We start from the raw sequence: 18,699 nt of genomic DNA on the forward strand, positions 1-18,699 counted from the left end.
TGGAGGGGGCGGGGGGCGGGAGGCGGGGGTGGGCGAGGCCCTGGGAGCGGAGGAGAGCGAGATCGGCTGCGGGAAGCTCGGAGGGAGCCCGAGGCAGGTCCGACGCAGCCTGAGAGGAGTTTGGGGGCTCCCCGAGGCACCCCCCGAAGGCGGCGTGCAGGGAGCAGCAGGGGCTGGCGCTGCCCGGGGCCGCCCGGCTGGGTCAGGGCTCGGGAAGGGAGCAGCAGGAGCGGGGCTCGCTGCGCTTCTCGCAGCCCTCGTTGGCAGCCCGCGGGGGAAGAGGAAGCTGCAGGGCCCGGGCCTGAGGGCTGACGATGAGCAGAAGCCGTCCAGCGGGATCGCTTGACAGCGCCTGCAATGCGCGGTGACGAACAGAGTCGCTTCTGTACGTAAGAAGTTGGGAATAAGCAGCGGTTTGTGCTTCAAAAAGGCAAAGCAAATCGGCGGAACTTCAGTGCCGTCACAGGCCTCCCTCTGGCAGAAACACCTCCTCCGCGCTTTCCCCCCCCAAAAAAAGAAAAAGGAATTCTGGCCTGTCTTGCTACGCTCACAGCCGCTATAATGGCACAGAGTCCTCGGTTAAAAGTTTGCAAAAGAGAGCATGTGAATTTCCTTCTGGGCTAATAATCCCGCACTGACTTTAACTCGCATGTTATTGACATCAGTTAGCCTGCGATCAAGCGTACACGTGAATGTTTTCAGGGCTGAGATAATCATAGAATCATAGAATATCCTGAGTTGGAAGGGACCCTAAAGGATCATCAAGTCCAATAAATCTTGCTATTTTGCACAGCTCCTTCACTTCTTAGATTCAGCTATAAATAAATGCATCCCTGAAACACTTGGTATTTCACAGATACTGTAATCTTCATATAAACATCGTCCATGAATATAAGCAACTCTAACAGTGGGCACTGGAAAGCATACAAAGGAAGAGTACAAAGATAGGAAGGACATCATCTGATCCCTTAATACCCCATATGCAACCCACTGTGGCATTAGCGCTTTCTGAATCAGAAGTGGTGTCTTATATTTAACACGGTCCTCAGTGCATTTTTATTCCATGAATTTGCACAACCAGTTATGTATTCGTTTACTTTTAAGTCCACGTTGGCTTTTGGCATCTGCCGTGTACTGCAGGAAGGAGGTCCTCACTCCGTACAACTTGACTGCCTTGTGTGAAATGTTTTTCGTGTTTGCTATCTGTCTTAGTCGATAAAAGTTCCTATCAAGTCATCTTTTTTCTTCAGTTCGTGATTTTATATCTTTCCCCAGGCTTGTGAGTCTTGTGTTTTCCAAGCAGAGGAGTTTTAGTCTATCTGGTATTTTCCCATGGTACAGTTCCTCTCTTTATTCTGTACTTTGTGAACACTACTATTGGCTTTTGCTGATGAGGAAACAAGGAGTTACGCACAGTACTCAAGACACGAGCAGATGGATTTATGCTGAGCCAAAATAATGGTTGTTATTTTTTTTTTTCCCCAGTGTACTTTATGGTTATTTACCATAAATTTGACCTGCATATGCATTTATAAGGCTGCAGATTTGCTCAGCTAGATTTATTTTTTCTGCCCTCGGTAACTTAGCATCAACAGCATACTCCACCACCTTACTATTTATTAGTCTTCAGATCATTTATCATGAAGTAATTAGCTTTTAATTCAATGGTACATTTGTGCAAAAACACCCTGCAGAAATGTCTTCACAGCTCATTCTATGGGAGAATGTTTTTTTCTCTCGTAGCATCCCTGTTGCCTAACAATACTTGTCTTAGCGTGTTCATTTGTAAAAGGATACGACTATTAATAGATCCCCATCCTGAGCAATTTACAATCTAATCATGAACAATTTCAGTATAAGGAAAAGTTAGATGCTGTCTTACTCAAGCCATCATTAGGAGCATTAACTAAAGTTCTTCTTGGGAGAGAGAAATGTTAAGGGTAAAGAAGTACCTTTTCATTTGTCCACTGGTAGGCCAATATTCCTTGAATACAGAAAATGTTGCAGTAAAAGACAAAGTATTTAAGTTGTAGTGAAGACATTAATTTCATGTAATTTTTATTTTTATTTTTTTTTGTCATTTTACAGTTTCACCAACAAAAGAAAATAGTGTAGCGATTCTGGTTTATTCTGAAGGTACCGTATGATATAATACCTGGATCTGCTTAACAGTGGCTTTTGCTACTACTGTGCCTATATACAAACAAATGTCTTTAGGTGCTGGTTTGTAAGTTTCTAATGAAAATCAGGCTATGATATTTCAAAATAGTTATTGTTTCCTTTGTCTGGTTCCCATTCCAACCCATTGTAACTGGAAAGAACAGAGTATAACCATAAGTGTTGTCATTCAAAGCTGTAATTTTGGCATCTTTGGCCTGTTTCGCTTCTCTGACCTGCACATCCAGAACCATCTCTAAACTTTACCTCATCCCTTGGAATATTTTTAAGTTCTAATCACTCCCTCCAGTCTGTGCTGCCCTTTTTTTTTTATTGGCCATGTCCTGGCTATTGTGCCCTGTAATGTTGAAATCTGGAAAATTCCTGCGCTGTTCAGAATTGCTATGGTTTTTACCTGTGAGTACCTTTATTGTCTCCTTCTTCAGACACATCAGATTCTGTATCTGATCCTTCCTTCCTCCCTCATCTAGTCCTGTGATTCTGGTGAGTTTCTCACCCTGTGGACAACTTTGTTACCTGTTTAATAACATGGGATGCAGTTGCCCAGGTCTTCAGGAAACTATTTTCTGCTTTCTCTTGTATTAGCATGGAAAGATTAATCAAAGTATCCTTTGAAATTGGAAGCAAACACACAAAAAATTAAAACCAGCTACGTGGCTTAAATAGCTTGGCTTTCTAATTGTAACCTGGGTTCATTTGCTTAGAGATTCTTCTGTATAACTGAAGAATGAGTGAATTGATGCCTTGTTCAAGGAACAGATTGCTACTACCTGAATGCTGGTGTAGTGTGAGTGTGGTTGAAAAAAGAAGGTGGGAACAGAGGATGTGTCTTCTGTTGGAGCTCTGAGCTGGACGGCTGTTACAATTACTGCTTTTCTTTCTTTCTTGTTTATGAGGAAGTTGTCTGTAGGCTGCAGTAATCAGAAGTGAATTGGGCTTTTGCAAAACATTTTTTTAAATTGTGTGTAACCAAAACATTTGTATGAATCCCTGCTGTCTTGTAAATGCAGTTGTAGATGTCTTTGTGGAAATGTTAGCTGTATTTTGTTATTTATTTCTTTGAACATTAGACTTTTGTTGGGAAGTTAATTTGTAAATTAATGCAAAGACAGTTAAGGTGGTGTAAGCAGTAATTGTATCTACCTCAGCTTTGTTAGCAGTTTTACATTAGACGCTTAAATAAAGAAATGGCGTTACTACAACCACAATCATTTAGCAAAGAAAACAAAAGAAATACCATACCCCCAGAAAACACATGCATACTCGTACAAGTGCAGTTCCCTTAGAGAAATCAAAAGGCTTAACCAAACCTGAATCAGTGTTTGGAGAAACACCAGTGCTGTGTGTTACCATTCTCAAGTTGTCCTGAGGCAAGCACTGTGGCTGCTCTGGGTGGTGAGCTGGAGAAGTGTGTGCTCCAGCTCACTGAGTGCTTGCAGCTGGAGGCTTAAGGATGCAACCAGGTGCTGGATGATTTCAAACATATTTGTGTAATGTGCTGTCTTTTAAACACAGGACACAAGTATTTTAGAAGGTGATTTTTGTATGTCTTCGGCACTAAAGGCCTGGAGAGATCTGCAGTGGTTCACAGGCAACCAGATATAATGGGAAAAAAAAATGAATGAAGGATAGTCATGCAGCTGTTAAGTGGAGAAAAAACTACAGGAAAAGAGTCTTCTGGAAGTGTATTTACTATGCATGATGTCATTGTACTTGCAGTGAGAAGCCGATGTATTTGTCATGCCTAAGGGTGAGAAGAGAGATTCAGTTGCATTCCACATCAAGCAAAGCAGTCAGGTTCAAAGGTAAGTCACAGCATTGTGATCTTCAGCACATGACAGGAAAGACCAAGTTACTACAGAGTGCATCTGTGAGTTTAACTTCTCAAAAACAGACACGTGACAAAGAAAACTGGAAAGAAGTTGTGAAAAAGATGTTCCTTGTATGATAAGATGTCTCTAGCAGATAGAGCACTAGTCAGTTTTAAAAGCATGGGTGTTCCATTTTCACTGGAAATTTGGAGCTGGTGTGATAGGGCATTGTTAGATGAGACTTCCTATTTCTGGAGATGGAAAGTATCAGAACATCAGTGTGATGGCAGGCTCCGAGATATAGCTCAGCAGTGACAAACCTGAGGAACAATCAGTGCATAGAAGAAATACTGCATCAACCTAATTAAATGCTCTAAGTCTGAAATAAAACTAGGAAAACACATCTTTATCTTGTCTCTATTATTTTTTTTCTGGTGCCCATTTAAGTAAATGTAAATGCCTTTGGTTGATTCCCCCCCTCCTCCCCCCCAAAGTACCAGTGATTTTAGATGCTTGTTTCCTAATAAAAATGATGATAACCGGCTATCAAGTTCAACAAATCGCTGTCAAAATTCTGCCTTTAAGTTCTCAGAGAATTGCACAATTATATGTGGTACTGCAGTTTCACATGAGCTTATTTATTTGGAAAATAGAGAGTTCGATTTGTTGATAATAAAAATGCAGAACTTTCTCAATTAAGAAACTTTTGACAGGTTTCACTTTCTCAAAACTGAGTAAAATTTGTCATCTTATAAGCAAAATTGAAGATTAATAAAATAGGTGGCTTCATATGTAGCCTCTCACTATAAAAAGTTTACTTGGTGCTACATCATATTTTATTATAAAATCTACCCATTCAGTGAAATAGCATTAAACTTAAGAATACACAGTAATATTTCTATGGTAATTCATTCCCTTACTTGCTAATTGAAATTTCTCTCTTGAATTGAAATAGAGGCATTTGATGGACTCTGCTCGTTAATGCTGCTGAAGATTAAATCTGACTGGGGAACTGGTTTGGTTTTTCCAGAGAAGTCTGACTTTACACATGAGCATCATATGCGTAAATATGTTTTGAAAAAGATCAAAATCAGTCCAAGCCTGGTCATTTATTGCAGGTGGTGGTGGTGATAAAAGTGAGCTGAATCGTTCAGTCAGCTTCTCTCATTTCCATGTCCTTTGGTGCCCACTGTATTGACCCTAAATCATTGAGACAGGTCCTTGTTAATTAGCATTCATTAGAATTCTGTTAAATTGCTAAAATCACATTATACTGTCAGCAGGCATAAAACAAACCAGTAAAGAGATTGTGCTCAGTTGTACCTCTTCAGAGCCTGGCCTGCGTTTCAGCATGTGCTCGAGTATCAACTGTTTGCTTGGCTGTAGGAAAGCCTTGCAGGCATTAATGTATTCAGAAGTTCATTATATTTAATACTCTCTTATGTAAGTCGTTGTAAATGAATCTCCAGAAAAAGAACATGTAAGAAAAAAAAAAAAACTTTACATTTCTCCTTTTATGAGAAAAAATAACAGAATCCTGTAATGGTGATTGCGTAACTATTTCTTCTGGAGATTCAACTTGAGATTAAAAAAAAAAACACACAAAGGCAAGTTTATGCAATTAAGCTGATTAGCTCATTAATGTGGAAGTATTTTGTCCTTCTAGCCACAGAAAGAATTCAGCTTTGTAAAAAAGCAGACAGGAATAAATTGTGGCTGGAGACAGAAATTGTCTGGTTTTAAAATGATAAATCTGTGTTTTGTGTCTGTCCTCTAAAAGCTAAGCGATGCACAAGCATTTCTTAGGTTAATTTTATTTTGATTAATTGTTAAGACCAAATTGTTCGTTATACGTAACCCAAAACTTATATATTGTCCAGGAAGTCATGACACTCAGTGAGTGAGTTCTCATTTCAAACAACTTGTCTTGGCAATCTTGCCTATTTGCATTTAAGTCCACATATTTAGCTAAAAGTTACCTTTCTTGCTTACATAATCCAACATGACTGTTTTGGCATTCATAATCAATACTGTGTACAATTGCAGTAATTTATCAGCCTGCTTTTAGCATCGTAACTGCAGCTCCCCCTCCCTTTTCAGCAGTCACAATTTCTGAACACAGAAAAGCTTACTTTGGGCGTGAGACAGCTCAGAGCCTGAATTTACCACATCAGAAACTGCACACCAAATAAAGACTCGTAAGGCTTTTGTAACTTCGAAGGCTTTGCTGCTTTCTGTCCCATCTGCGTAATATAGTGCTGCATCGTAATTATTTCCAAACGGAGGGATTGTATTTAGTTGTCAAAGGCAAACATGTAGGTGAAGCAGATGGCAGTTTCACAAGATTGAGTAACAGATAAATCACACGATGATTAAATCCAGCTGTTTTTCTGCTCAAAACTAGTGCCTATTGCTTTTACGAATAGTTTTACAGTAAGAAGAGGAAGAACAGTTGGATATGAAAATGGATTTAAATGTTTCCAAGATGGTCATTTTTCTTAGGTAATGCTCCAAAAGAGTAAATAGGAGCTTTTAGGAAACACTGCTAATCGCTGTGAGGTTTACCCAAGCAGCAAAGACCAGTCAATCATAAAAAATACTCTCCCCTATTTTTAAAAACATGTTTGAATTGACTGTAAGCAAAAATGAGAGTACGCTATGGAAACTTGTCAAATTTTGAATCTGTAGGTAATGCAAGTGTATTAACTTTCAGTTGACTACTTTTTATGTGCTTATTTATAACTAGAATGTGTCTGGCATACCTGGGTACAAAGTAATGATGTAGAAGCAATCGGTTGTGCACCTGTTTGATCTTTCTTGCAATGAAAGAATAATAATTGACCCGCAAACGCAAAAGCAACACATTTAGAATGGTTCTTTTGTTGCTTTGGAGGTTTTCTGTTTGAATTACCAACAACCTGAGAGGAAAGGACGTTGGAAGAGAGGGAATTGGCCACAGCAATAGGTTTCACTGGAGCTGATCACTGAGAGCCAGAAGTTTACATTATGATATCTTTGCACTTACGTTCGATTAGTAATAACTAGTTAGCTATGACTGATGCTTAATATACCAAACTCAAACACTCTGTCAGTAAAGAACTATGTTTAAGTTTACATCATTAACTGATTTCTTATTGCAGTATTCTTTAAACCATTCCATAATGATTCCTGCTGTGATTGTTCATGCAAGAGTTTATGGAGGCATGGAAATAAGTCCGGAGAGGTTTTTTTGAGACCTAGAAACCTGTCTAGTTTGGCCTTGGTGGCATTTTATTTAGATTTGGAAAAAAATGTCAAATCAATTGCAAACTACTTGAAAAGCACGTGCCTTACTTTATCAGAACTATTATCATAACATTGGTCATGAACTGAATTACAGGGATTTTATTTATTTAGCATTCAAATATTGTTTTTCCAGAGAAATAGACGTGGTATGATGAATTTCACTGACAGTCTTCCCTAGCAGTGATCCACAACAAACTGCAGTGCAACATTTACTTGATTACTTGTACTGCTATATTCAAAATGTCTTTTTTTAACTAGAATTATGTTTATTTAATATTAATATTAGGGCAATATGTTGCTAGAGAAAAAAAAGCATAATGAACAAACATAGTACAATTAGTAAATGAAATGAACGTGTGCCCTGTGTTAACCTTCAGGTTTGTTTACTTGCTGATTTTTAAAATTTGCTGATTTACAATCAGTTTCTCTGTGAGTGCTGTTAATTACAAAGAATCTATAATTCCTAAGAATTACCGCTTAATATGCTAGCACGTGCTAGATAATAGTTTGAAAGTTTGTGATTCCTGGTCATTTGGTTTTTAGTACTTAATTCTTGTAAGGCTTATTGCAGTGCAGCAGTTTGCTAACTGTAGGTCTCACAGATGCAGGCAAACCTCTGGGATTTAAAACACTACACACTGCTTTCATTATCTGATGTATAAAAATGCCAAAACAGCTATGTACCTGGGAGTTAGCCAAATACCAAAGAAGCTGAGTGACGTACTTTGACTGAAGTTGCTCACATCATGGGTTCAAATTGCTGCTAGTAGTTCTGAGGCATTTTATGTTTAAAAGTGACCATCAGATGTAAGGTATTGCTAAAGGTTGCGTTTAAGCTAGATTTTTTGTTCTTTACTTTTGGTGTAGTTTACTCACTGGGAAGTTGCTTAAGTAGCTCTATTAATTAAAACATTTTGCGTTTGGCATGTTTGCTTTCTTTAATGCTGAAACTGAGAAATCTATTTTCTACGTGTAAATGTAGTTTTCCTTGATTTATTAACGTGTCCCCTTCCTATGATTGCCACATTTTTTCATGCAAGTTCTGAAAGGGGTAGAGGGAAGAAGTAAAACAGCACTCCTATTTTAAGGAAAAGGTTACTTAAACTTTTAATGCTTTCTGATATATTAGAGAAAAAAAAAAATCATTCTCCAAGCTCTGTTTATGCACTATATAGTTTAGGCTCTGCTTTCCTGGCATTTTTTAAATGTGCATGGAGCAGTAACAGTGTTAAATGAAAACCTTGGATAAATCCTATTCAGATAGCTCCGCAGCCAGGCCTCCTACACAAGTAGGTCTTCACCAAATGTAATGCTGCGATTCACATATTTCTGAATAGAATAACTTTGAACTGGTATAAAATACATTAATCTGGCATGGATATTAAAGCAACTGAGGAGTATTCAGATTTTGAGGTGAGAGGCCTGATTCTGTACACTGCCCAGCAAAATAAAGGAGCTTTAGAGAGGACAGGCAGGAATGCTGCTTTAGCAGATGTTTCTTATAATGGTGCTTTAGGCAGTAACCATCTAGAAGCAGGATCATGCTTCTGAGACAGCTAGCTAAAAGTAGTTTTTAATAGCAGATATGGGAATTTATTGGCATGGGACATAAATGTGTATAATCATTCATTTTACTGTATGTGAGGTAGTGATTCCAGTTGCCAGAGCACTATGCATTAAGTACATTTATTTTGTCTTTTTGTTCATGTAAAAGATTATTAAACTATTTTCATAAATGGGCATTAGTTATTTATGGTGTCTTTATGAAACCTTTGTGAAATCAGGCTGTGCTTTACCAGTTACTTGCAACGTTAGCCTTGCATGACACAGAGACTTGCAGAAATTTTAATATAAGTGTAACGTCAACCTGCAGAATCAGGTATGTTCCATGTATTAGAACTACTCAATCACTGGACAGAGTTCACAAATGCAAGTCGGAATGAATGTCCTGAAGGATGATCTCCCCATGCTCTAGATCTTCACAAACCCCTCAGTGCTGAAGTACCATCCAAGGCTACTTCTCTGAGAACTCCTGAGTTACTTGTGCTCTGTAAAAGACTTCAGTCTCACTTAAGTTTGGAACTGACTTGTGTTCTCATACTATTTTCACAAGATCTTTGACCATCTTTTGACCTTTATCTGCCTAAAGATGCTGCCTAAAGATTTTTTGCCAGAAGCTTTGCCTAACGTTACTGCCTGATTACTGCCCAAAGCCGCGTGCAGGAAGCTGGGCGCTCTGATTACTGAGTGTTACTCGGGTGACTTGAGATCAGGGAGCTGTGCTGTCCTCCTGAGCAGTAAAGCATCATTTGTGAGATGTTCCTGCTAGGAATCTGCCTGGGTTCTTGAATGAGTTGGAAAAATAGATTAGGTCATTTGAATCATCTGTATCACAGGCAGGAAGTTTGGGAGAGTGTTCTGGGCACCTCTCTTCAAGAATATGGTTAACCAACACTGACTCTTTCCTTGGACATGAATAAGCAATGCCACCTCCAGAATGTCTTCCAGACCTGCTGCTTATTCAGCTGTTAAATGAGACAGGCACGACCATTGCAGCCACACATTTTCTAATCTTCAGAGTTGTTTGGAAGATAAAACGGTAATTATGATCACATTAATAGCTAAAGCTAGCTGATAGTAAGCAGCACTTATTTCAGAATCTGCACTAATGCCAAAATCTACTGTCTTTCAGTCCAGCATCCCAAGCCATTGCCTTCACATCAATATCTTTTAAGTATGAACATAAGGCTGACTTGACATCAAGATTTCAACTTCTCTATTGAATTCAACTTCATTATTGAAATCTTTTTTTCTTTCTTTTTTTTTTTTTTTTAATGCCCAGAGACTATTTATTTGCCCATCAGAGAAATACTATGATTAATAAAGGAACAAATAGGAGGCAAACATATTGGGCTAAGTAGACTTAATTCACCATGTGATACACAAAAAAAGTCAATTTCCCTGTCCTTAGCCTCATTGTCTGTGTTTCCTGGATGGAGCTGGGTTCCTCCGGCAGCTCAGTCTATCTGACAGCTCTTTCAGCAGGGCACTTCCAAGCTGGTGGCTTCTTTGGCTTTGTTGATACTGTAGTAATTGTATATTGAAGGGTTTGTAGTTTTGTCTCCTTCATGAAGCAATTTTCAAGTACAGTCTGAACATCCTAGTTGTTTCCTCTGTTTCTGAACACTTTTTGAGTGGTCAGAAATGGTACTTACACTTTTAAGTGCTTGTCAAATGTTTATCACAGGTCCTTCACATCTTATGCTATTGAGATCTTGGGAAGAAGTATGCACTAAGAAAGTAAAAGGATGGAAGAATGCACACAAAGCTAGATTTGTGTTAAAACTTTTTCTTTAAAAAGTTACTAACCATACTGACCAAAGTGACTGACCATAAAATGGAGGTATGCACGTGCAGCAATGCAACTTAAGAAATGACATTTCCTGATCTGAGAAACATTCTGTGAAATTCATGGTCACTGGACTTGGTAGAAATGATAGTATGCTGCATTCCTCCCTGGCTAGTAACTAGAGAAAGCTGGTCAATTTGATAGCCCTGTCTGCTACAGGGGACATAAACCACTCCAAAGCAATGAAGCCTTGCTGTCATTTTACTCATACGCTCCAGTTGCAAGTGTTACATTCTTAAAACTTTTTGTAAAAATGCAAATATGCATAACAAAGTTGTTTTTCTGATATTTTAGAGTTTCTTTCCTTTTTTATGGTTTATCAGATTTAGGCCAAAGGACTATTCAGAGATTTGTTTCCCTAGGTTGATGTCCAGGATATAGTTTAATCCTTTAAATTCATAATGTGAGTGCTTCTGGTGTGAAATTTGGAGAAGTACACACATACAAACTACGTGTCCCAAGTATAATTAAAACCATGGCTATACTGAAGTCAGTGCAGAAAAAAAAAAAAAATCATCGTTCATGATATGAAGATTGTAACTTAGAAACTGGATTTTAAAGCTGAAGTTGAATATATTTTGAAGAATAAAATACCTAAAGAAATGGACGATGAGCGTGATTAGCTTTAGAAACATGTTGGTGTAACATCAGTGATATACAGCAAGCCTGTGAATACTTGGGTGAAGATTGGGAATTACTGATTATGAAGCAGCACCAGGGCATACTTAAAATTGCATTGTATGAATGTTTTTTGGGGTAAGATCCTAAACAAATTAACGTAATGTTTTGCTTTAGTGGTAAGAATGCTACTTTGAAGAAATAATGTGTACTGAATATTGTATAAAGTCAGTGGTGAGGATACATTTACGGCTCATGGAAACCAGGAGGTACTCAGGACTTTCTGGAAACTGTATCACCCTAATGTGTTTCGAGTTGCATAACCAGAAAGTGATAACCTCAGTCACAGGTTGCTTTTCAAAATCTTGAGTCACATTTTCAAGCTCAAAAGTATCTTCCTGCTTTTATTAATCGCTATAAGATAGTTGAAAGGGTCTATACAAATGCAAAGATCTTCTGATTTTCTCATTTTGTAAAATTATTTTCCCTGTTTCAAGTATGGAATCTTCTGTTTGTCTGAAGAATTGTTCATGTTGTTATAATGATGTGATAAGAACATTTCAAAAATGTTTTAGTGCTAGAGAACCTGTTGTGAATGACATAAATAGTCACAAATTTAGCTGATTTATAGTTCTTAAAATCAAAGCCAGCTGTGCAGATGGGCTGACTATGTTAATATGCTAATATTAATATGCTAATAACTATTGCAGAGGTTTTTAGATACTCACTAGCTGATTTCGAGACAGGGTTATAATAAGACTGGAATTAATTTAGAGCTCTTCAGGCCTTTCCCTGCATCCTTCCATGGACTGGGCTTAGAAGCCAAGGGTTGCACCAAATACTTTGGATTTTGAACCACCCTTACATCAATGGAATTTGTTCACAATTTAGGCATGCATGATGCACTGTCTGAGCTCAGTCATCTGCGAGAACAATGGGAGACAATGGACGTTAAGCTGCCAGAACCTATCTTACGTTTGTCAGGACAGGCTTAGGTTTCTGTTCCCATTGCTGTTAGTTTTGGAATATATGCAATAAAGATGGCAGTGCCAAACAAAATTTGTACTATGAAAACCAGGGATATGAATGACAGCAAAGCTGTTAAAATGCATGTAGCAAAATTAGGAGCTTGGCAAATGCTAGAAAAAGAAGAGGCTGATGACAGCAAGATTTTTTAAGACTGAAGCTTACTCAAACATCTATTTTTTTCCTGCATAGTAATTCTGTATTGTAGTCATTCCTAATCAAAAACCGAATCCATGCTATGAATGGTTTGAGTCACTTTTTGAAAAACAACCAGAATTGTTGCCTAAATAGTGACTGAAGGTTACAGTAAGTTCAATGCTCCTATAGCACTTGAAAATGCCTGTAAAGTTAAGTGTCATGCAAATCCTTTAAGTCTTGCCAGGAATGTTAAGTCATTCCTAGGGTGGTCTTTCCTGGTTTTTAAATGATACAAAAAAAAAAACAGTTTAATTGTCTCTGTCAAATTTATTTGTGTATGTGAATGCATTTCCATTTTTCAAGCAGAAAATTTTGGCAACAATAGATGAGTGCAAAAACACTCTGTGAACCTTTCATTGTGCAATCCATGTATAAGTACTCATTGTAAAATATTTATGGGATGTAAATGCATAACTAAGAAGGTAATACTTTGTCTAGCCATTAATTTAATGTGACAATAATGTCTGTTGTAAGGAAATAGGATCCATTAATGTTCTCATGGATTACAAAGGATTTCTCTCTGTCTCTGTATCACTCTGTGATTTCCAACTTTTGCGGACAATTATTTCTTTCACAGGTAGAAATTTTGAAAAATTTCATCATTAATATAACTGACACAATATTCATTCATGAACTCGTGTAATTCATGTATGTCTGTCTCAGAATGTTGTGTATCTACTGTTGAATGTCTGACAGATTGGTTTTGATTCAGTTTTATTCATAATCAAAAATCCAAAAATGAGTCAACAGCAGCAATTTATATATTTGAAATAGCCTATTCACCAATATGCATGCTGAAAATGTGCTTTTATGCTCAGACCCTCAAAATAACTACTGTTTTTTCATTGAAATAAACAGCTTAACAGATTTTTGGAAAAGTAAATAAGGTGTTTCATAATACTCCCGTAACAGATGCCTGAAGAATTATCATCATCATTTGATGACTCAAACAATACAATATACAGAATTTAAATCACACCTCCTAGACTAGCAAGTAAAGTAAACTAGCAAGTAAAATAAACTAAAGTAAACTAGCAAGTTATAGCTCAAAATATATTTTTATTATATAATTAATGTATGTGATAGAGACACCCTCACTGGGCATGAAGAAATTTCAAGACCAAGAAAGAACTGGCAATAACATCTGCATGAATTTCAAACTAAATATATTTTAGTTTGATTTATTCAAACAAGAAGTTACAAATCAAAACTATTCCTATGATCAACATATGCTACAACAGCACTGCTGTGTCGAACCTTGTTCCCCTTCTCTGTTCCAGGACTGGACAGAAAGAACCAGACTCCTTTCTCCTTTATGCAGTTCTCTTAACACATGGATTATTTTATCCTGCTTTCCAGATTGCCTGATCGTTCTCAACCAGCTGTGGTGATCAAACAAGGTTAGTTGTTCTGAAGGTTTTCCCCGAAAAGGGCAACTGATGTCAGTTCACAAAAGCTATGGATTTTCATAAAAATAGGAATTAACTTTAAAGTCTTGTATTACTAACATTTTTCACGGCAGAATATTGAAGTGTTTCGAATTGGTCAGTAGTTTAAAAAACATTAAAAATGCCTTTGGCAACATAAATGCAAGGCTCTCATAGAGAACTGATGTCTCATAGAGAAATGATGTCTGTACCTCTCCTGAGAACTTGCAGAAGAATAGGAAAGGAATTTGGCATCTTTTGTAGGGACAAGTTATTTTTCCTATTTACGGTACTGAATGCAAAATGATTCATTCTTTTTTTTTCTTTGTGAGACCTTTGAGATCATCTTCAAATAATTCTAGGGTCAAGTATGTATGTTTATAGCAGCTGTCATAAATATTTGCTGTCAGTCTTAACCTAGTTGATGGACATGTCATCATATTTGACTGTCCCATGCAGATGCTTAAAATTAAGTAATTCTAGATGTTATAAAGTAGCCATTAATGATAGCCATTAATAGCCATAAATTTATTAGCTGTATTGCTTCCAAGTATCGACAGTTTGCAGTTTGCATTGTCAAGAGAGTAAGACAGCTCTCAAAAAAAAAAAAAATCAAAATGTACAGTCCTGAATGCGTTGTGACAATATCCAATTTAATCTTAAGTAGCCTTATTTTGATAAAACATTCATGAAGATGGAACGTTGGCTTCACATTTCTATCTAAATAAGGGTATTTGGGGCATTCTTAAGCCCAGTTTTACTGTATGTATTGAGATCCAGGTTCATGGCATTAAAATCAAAGGACAAAAATCATCAACTTGAGAAATGTAAGAGTTTAATGTGAGGTGATGGTGAATCATGGTGACTTGTGACTAAATTAGGTTTAAATGTAATCCTACTAAATATGGCATATAAATTAAAGGGTCTTCTACAACATGTGATTGCTATTTCTGCCCTATGTATTTGTAGACTACAGTGGATAAGATTTAATAGGGGAGTGAAGACTACTTTTCAAGGTCTGTTCATTTTCCTGATTATCATTTCTAAGAGAGTCTTGTACTCATTTTCAGAAAAGCGTATCTACCATTTCATATCTTGGCCTAGGTGACTTGAGTATCAAATGTGCTTGGACCATAGGATATAAAAAAAGACCTAACTGTACAAATAAAATTCTTCCTGTCTCAAGATTTTGTTATTCTTAGTTTCTTACAACATCCCACATTTCACTTTAACAGGTGTAGCATTGTTACAAAGCCACAACAAAGACTGCCTAAAACTTTTTGTTTCATTAATAATTTATTTTTGATTGTTTGTTTGTTGTTGTTTGTTTGTTACCTAATATTTAAAGTTGCAATGGCAAAATGAAAGGCAGTATGTGAAACAGCGATATTTTGTAGCTTCTATTGGTATGCTGGCATACTTATTATAGAGCATCAATGTTATTTCATAGCAGCTTCTAATATTTTGTTTCCACATGTTCTTGGTTATGCCACCTGTTGTAGGAGTGGTCTGTCACTTTGCCTGGCTCCTGACCTTTTCTCCATTCATTTTCTTTAGCTAAACCAGTACCTTACAAGTCTCCTGAGGCTAATATTGACCACTTATTTCGCCCAGTAATAATAATCAAATCCCCAACACCTACTAGATATTAAACAACAGTTTTTATTATTATTATTATTTGAGGAATATTGAGATTAATTGATAATGCTCTTATTCTTATATGTGAACAGCTACTTCCTGGAGAAAGCTGTACAACACAAGTCATGAAATGCAGGCTAAGGAAATCAAAGTAAGGGATTTGACTCTTACAGTGGTACCATTCCTACCTGTTAAATGGTAACAGCACTGCCGTTTGCCAGTAATAAGTCGTCCATCTGCCAGGAGTGGCTCCATTATCTCCCTGTCCTTTCCCCTTTTCCAAGGGGATGAAGATGCCACCTTAATTCAGTCTGTCTCTTATTTTAGCACAACAGTTTTCTTTCCTTTTTTTTTTTTTTTTTTTTGCAGTCTGCTGTCCCTACACAGCACGAAATGTGCAGATGCTGGGTGTGTTACTGCTGGAGCCAAAAAAAAACACACCGTAAAACTACAGGATCATAGTACTCAGCAGCACAATGGTTAATGTAGATTGATCATGAGTGGTATCCCAAAGGTGGACTTGGGGGAATGTCATTTCCTCTAATGAATCAGCAGTAGGGAGGGCGTAAGTGCCCTTCCCTTTTAGTTCCTGTATGTTAATCTCTTCAGAGCCAGCCTGCCACCGCTCAGATGTCAGATGCTGTTTATAACTACGTTGGGAATGTAACAGAACAAAAGAGCATCATTAATTTCTCTTGAGACTTTATATGCTCATTTTGGGTTTGCTGTTTTTTTCCCTGCTGCAACTGATTCAAATATTGTACCAGCAGTTTTGCAACGTGGCCTGAAACGTCATCCTGTCTATGAATTTGTCCAGCTGAGCTTTGAATCTGTGACCAAATTGTGTTCAGTTGCAAGCATTTCCACAGTGCAGGTATTCGGTGTCTCTGTGAGTATCCTTGGCTTTTCTTGAACCTGCTGCTTTTAATGGCACCCAATTCCAGCATCGGAGGAGAAGTGAGAAGCACACATTTTTCTGCTGTGTCAATCAACTATGCCTGCATTGCTCTCATCTTTTGGCAAGGATTTTTATCTCCTATGAAGCTGTCTAAAACTGTCAGATCACTTCATGCAGGCCACTGTACACCATTAAATATATCAGGAGTGACATTTTCCCAAGTGCAGAGGTCACCACTGCACTTGTCCATTGCTTAAACTTTACTGACACCATAATTTAAGGCCTTCATTCAAATTTTCGTAACAACTTCAGATGACTGGAAAACCACAAACTTCATTCATTTCAGTAATCGTTTGTTCAGTAATATGTATATTTGGGAAAAATATATATAAATGCTTTTTTTTTTTTTTTTTTTTTTTTTTTTTGGTTTGATAACTTTGTTAACTGAAAAAGAGCTGTTTGATTTTGCCTTGTTGATTCCTTTCTCTCATTTTTGTACTTTTAAACGGTCGTGCACCCAAGATGTGGATAGAAATAAACTGCAAAAGCACTGGAATTGCACCTGCTTGGAAAGGGCTCAGACTGAGCCTAAGGACACAGGAGTACTCAGAGGGAAGTGAATGACTTCCTCGCCCTGTAAGCACTTCCTGGTTCGTAGAGAATAACTCCTGTCTCTAATAACCTCCTGGCCTTGCTGCCTTGGGAATGTGGTAGCAGTTACACTGTCTGAAGCACTCAGGGGAGCAGCTGAAACTCCATCCAGTGCCTGCCTCGCTGCTTTGCCCAGCTCATCAGTAAAGGAGGGAAAGAAGCTCCCGTGCAACACTTTTCACTGCCACAGTACTTGAGCCAGTTTGGTTTTGAGGAATTTCTTAATAGCTGGACTTCATAGCTTGAAGTTTTGGATGTATTTTTCTATCCACACATTAAAAAAAAAAATAAAAAATGCAGGAAAATGCTGAAGTTGCAATTTAATGTACCTATGTAATAGTTGATATAGCCTCTAAAAATTCTTCATTTGTATAGATTTCCTCTAATTTTTGAGTGTGAAGTTTTAAAAAATCCTGCCTCTTTATTACCAGAAATGTGGTTCCTAACATTACTTCCTGTTCTTATCAGTATATAGACAGAACAATAGAGTCTTGGCGTCGTTTAGCATTCTATGAAAACTAATATACTTTTGCCAAAAGAAAGGAAATATCTGTCTTGTTCCGTTCCTGCAGGTGGAGTAAGCAGACCTTTCGGGAGTCACTTATTGCTGTAAGGAAGTTGTTACAGAATGGCATTATAGCAGAGACTACAGGAGTATTTGCTGAAAGTTCACTGTAACTTGAAGGCTGGTAGGCTCACTTAAAATGTTTATATATCCTGTTTATATATCAGTGTTGAAGAAAGAAAGTTATTTCACATCAATGTATTTTTTTTTATTATTATTTATTAATCGCAAAGCTTAAACGTAAGTTAGATAATTAAAATCAGTCTGTTTAGATTTCTTTCCTAGACAACACTGTGATCCTCTCCATTGAAAAGTTTTGTACAAATTCACCAGTGCTAAGAGAAATGTTATCGTTGGTCCCACAATAACCAAAAGGTACACACGCAGTACGGGTTTGATTTGAGTGTTGTGATTCCAGCACCTGGGTACTTGTTGAAAAAATAAAACATACAAATATGGCACCACCTGATTCTTGTTTGTCTTCATGCTCGAGTCCTCCAACCCTACAGAGAAGTTTTCCTAGTAACTTTTTTGTAACTTTTTTTTTTTTACTCGCTTTTCAGTTACAGTTGTACACACATCGTAATCATCCAAAATAAGAGCTCTGGTAAGCAATCCATTTCTGTTAAACACTATTAGTTTTCTACTTTTAGTGTGAGAGCGAAAAGGCCCAATTAGAAATGTAATCGCATCTTAGCTGGAATTCAGGCACAGTGGCTACACTTAGTGTGTCACTAAGACACACTATTTTCTAGCATTATTCATAACAGTGCTTGTCATTGGGCTGTTATATTATTTCAGAGGCTTCCTGTACTTTTTTTCCCCAAAACATAAGAGGATATCCAGGCTGCTGGAGCTGATTAACACTGGCTGGTGTTTTGTTCCTACCAGCTGTTGTTGTTGTTTGTTTAACGTTAGCTACTTAAGCTTATGACCTTTGTTAGCATGGATGCTGTATGAAAATGTAATTGCAGATTGGGAAGCCCAACACGTTG

At 37.5% G+C, this 18,699-nt stretch overlaps 1 long non-coding RNA gene across 7 annotated transcripts; it reads left to right on the top strand.

The window, feature by feature from the left end:
• Nucleotides 1-20: 20 nt before the first annotated feature.
• LOC106017559 (uncharacterized) lies at nt 21-18,319 on the top strand. 7 transcript variants are annotated; one of them, XR_011809864.1, is made up of 4 exons: nt 21-3,983; nt 13,806-13,925; nt 15,960-17,828; nt 18,268-18,319. It is a non-coding gene; the product is annotated as an uncharacterized lncRNA (long non-coding RNA). The 7 variants fall into 7 exon arrangements; XR_011809865.1 differs by lacking the exon at nt 18,268-18,319 and having other exon boundaries at nt 21-3,641; nt 3,898-3,983; nt 15,960-18,224; XR_011809868.1 differs by lacking the exon at nt 18,268-18,319 and having other exon boundaries at nt 21-1,335; nt 2,089-3,983; nt 15,960-18,224.
• The last annotated feature ends 380 nt before the right edge of the window (nt 18,320-18,699 follow it).

Source organism: Anas platyrhynchos, chromosome 5 (genome assembly GCF_047663525.1).
Source record: "Anas platyrhynchos isolate ZD024472 breed Pekin duck chromosome 5, IASCAAS_PekinDuck_T2T, whole genome shotgun sequence".
NCBI classification, from domain to species: Eukaryota; Metazoa; Chordata; class Aves; order Anseriformes; family Anatidae; genus Anas; species Anas platyrhynchos.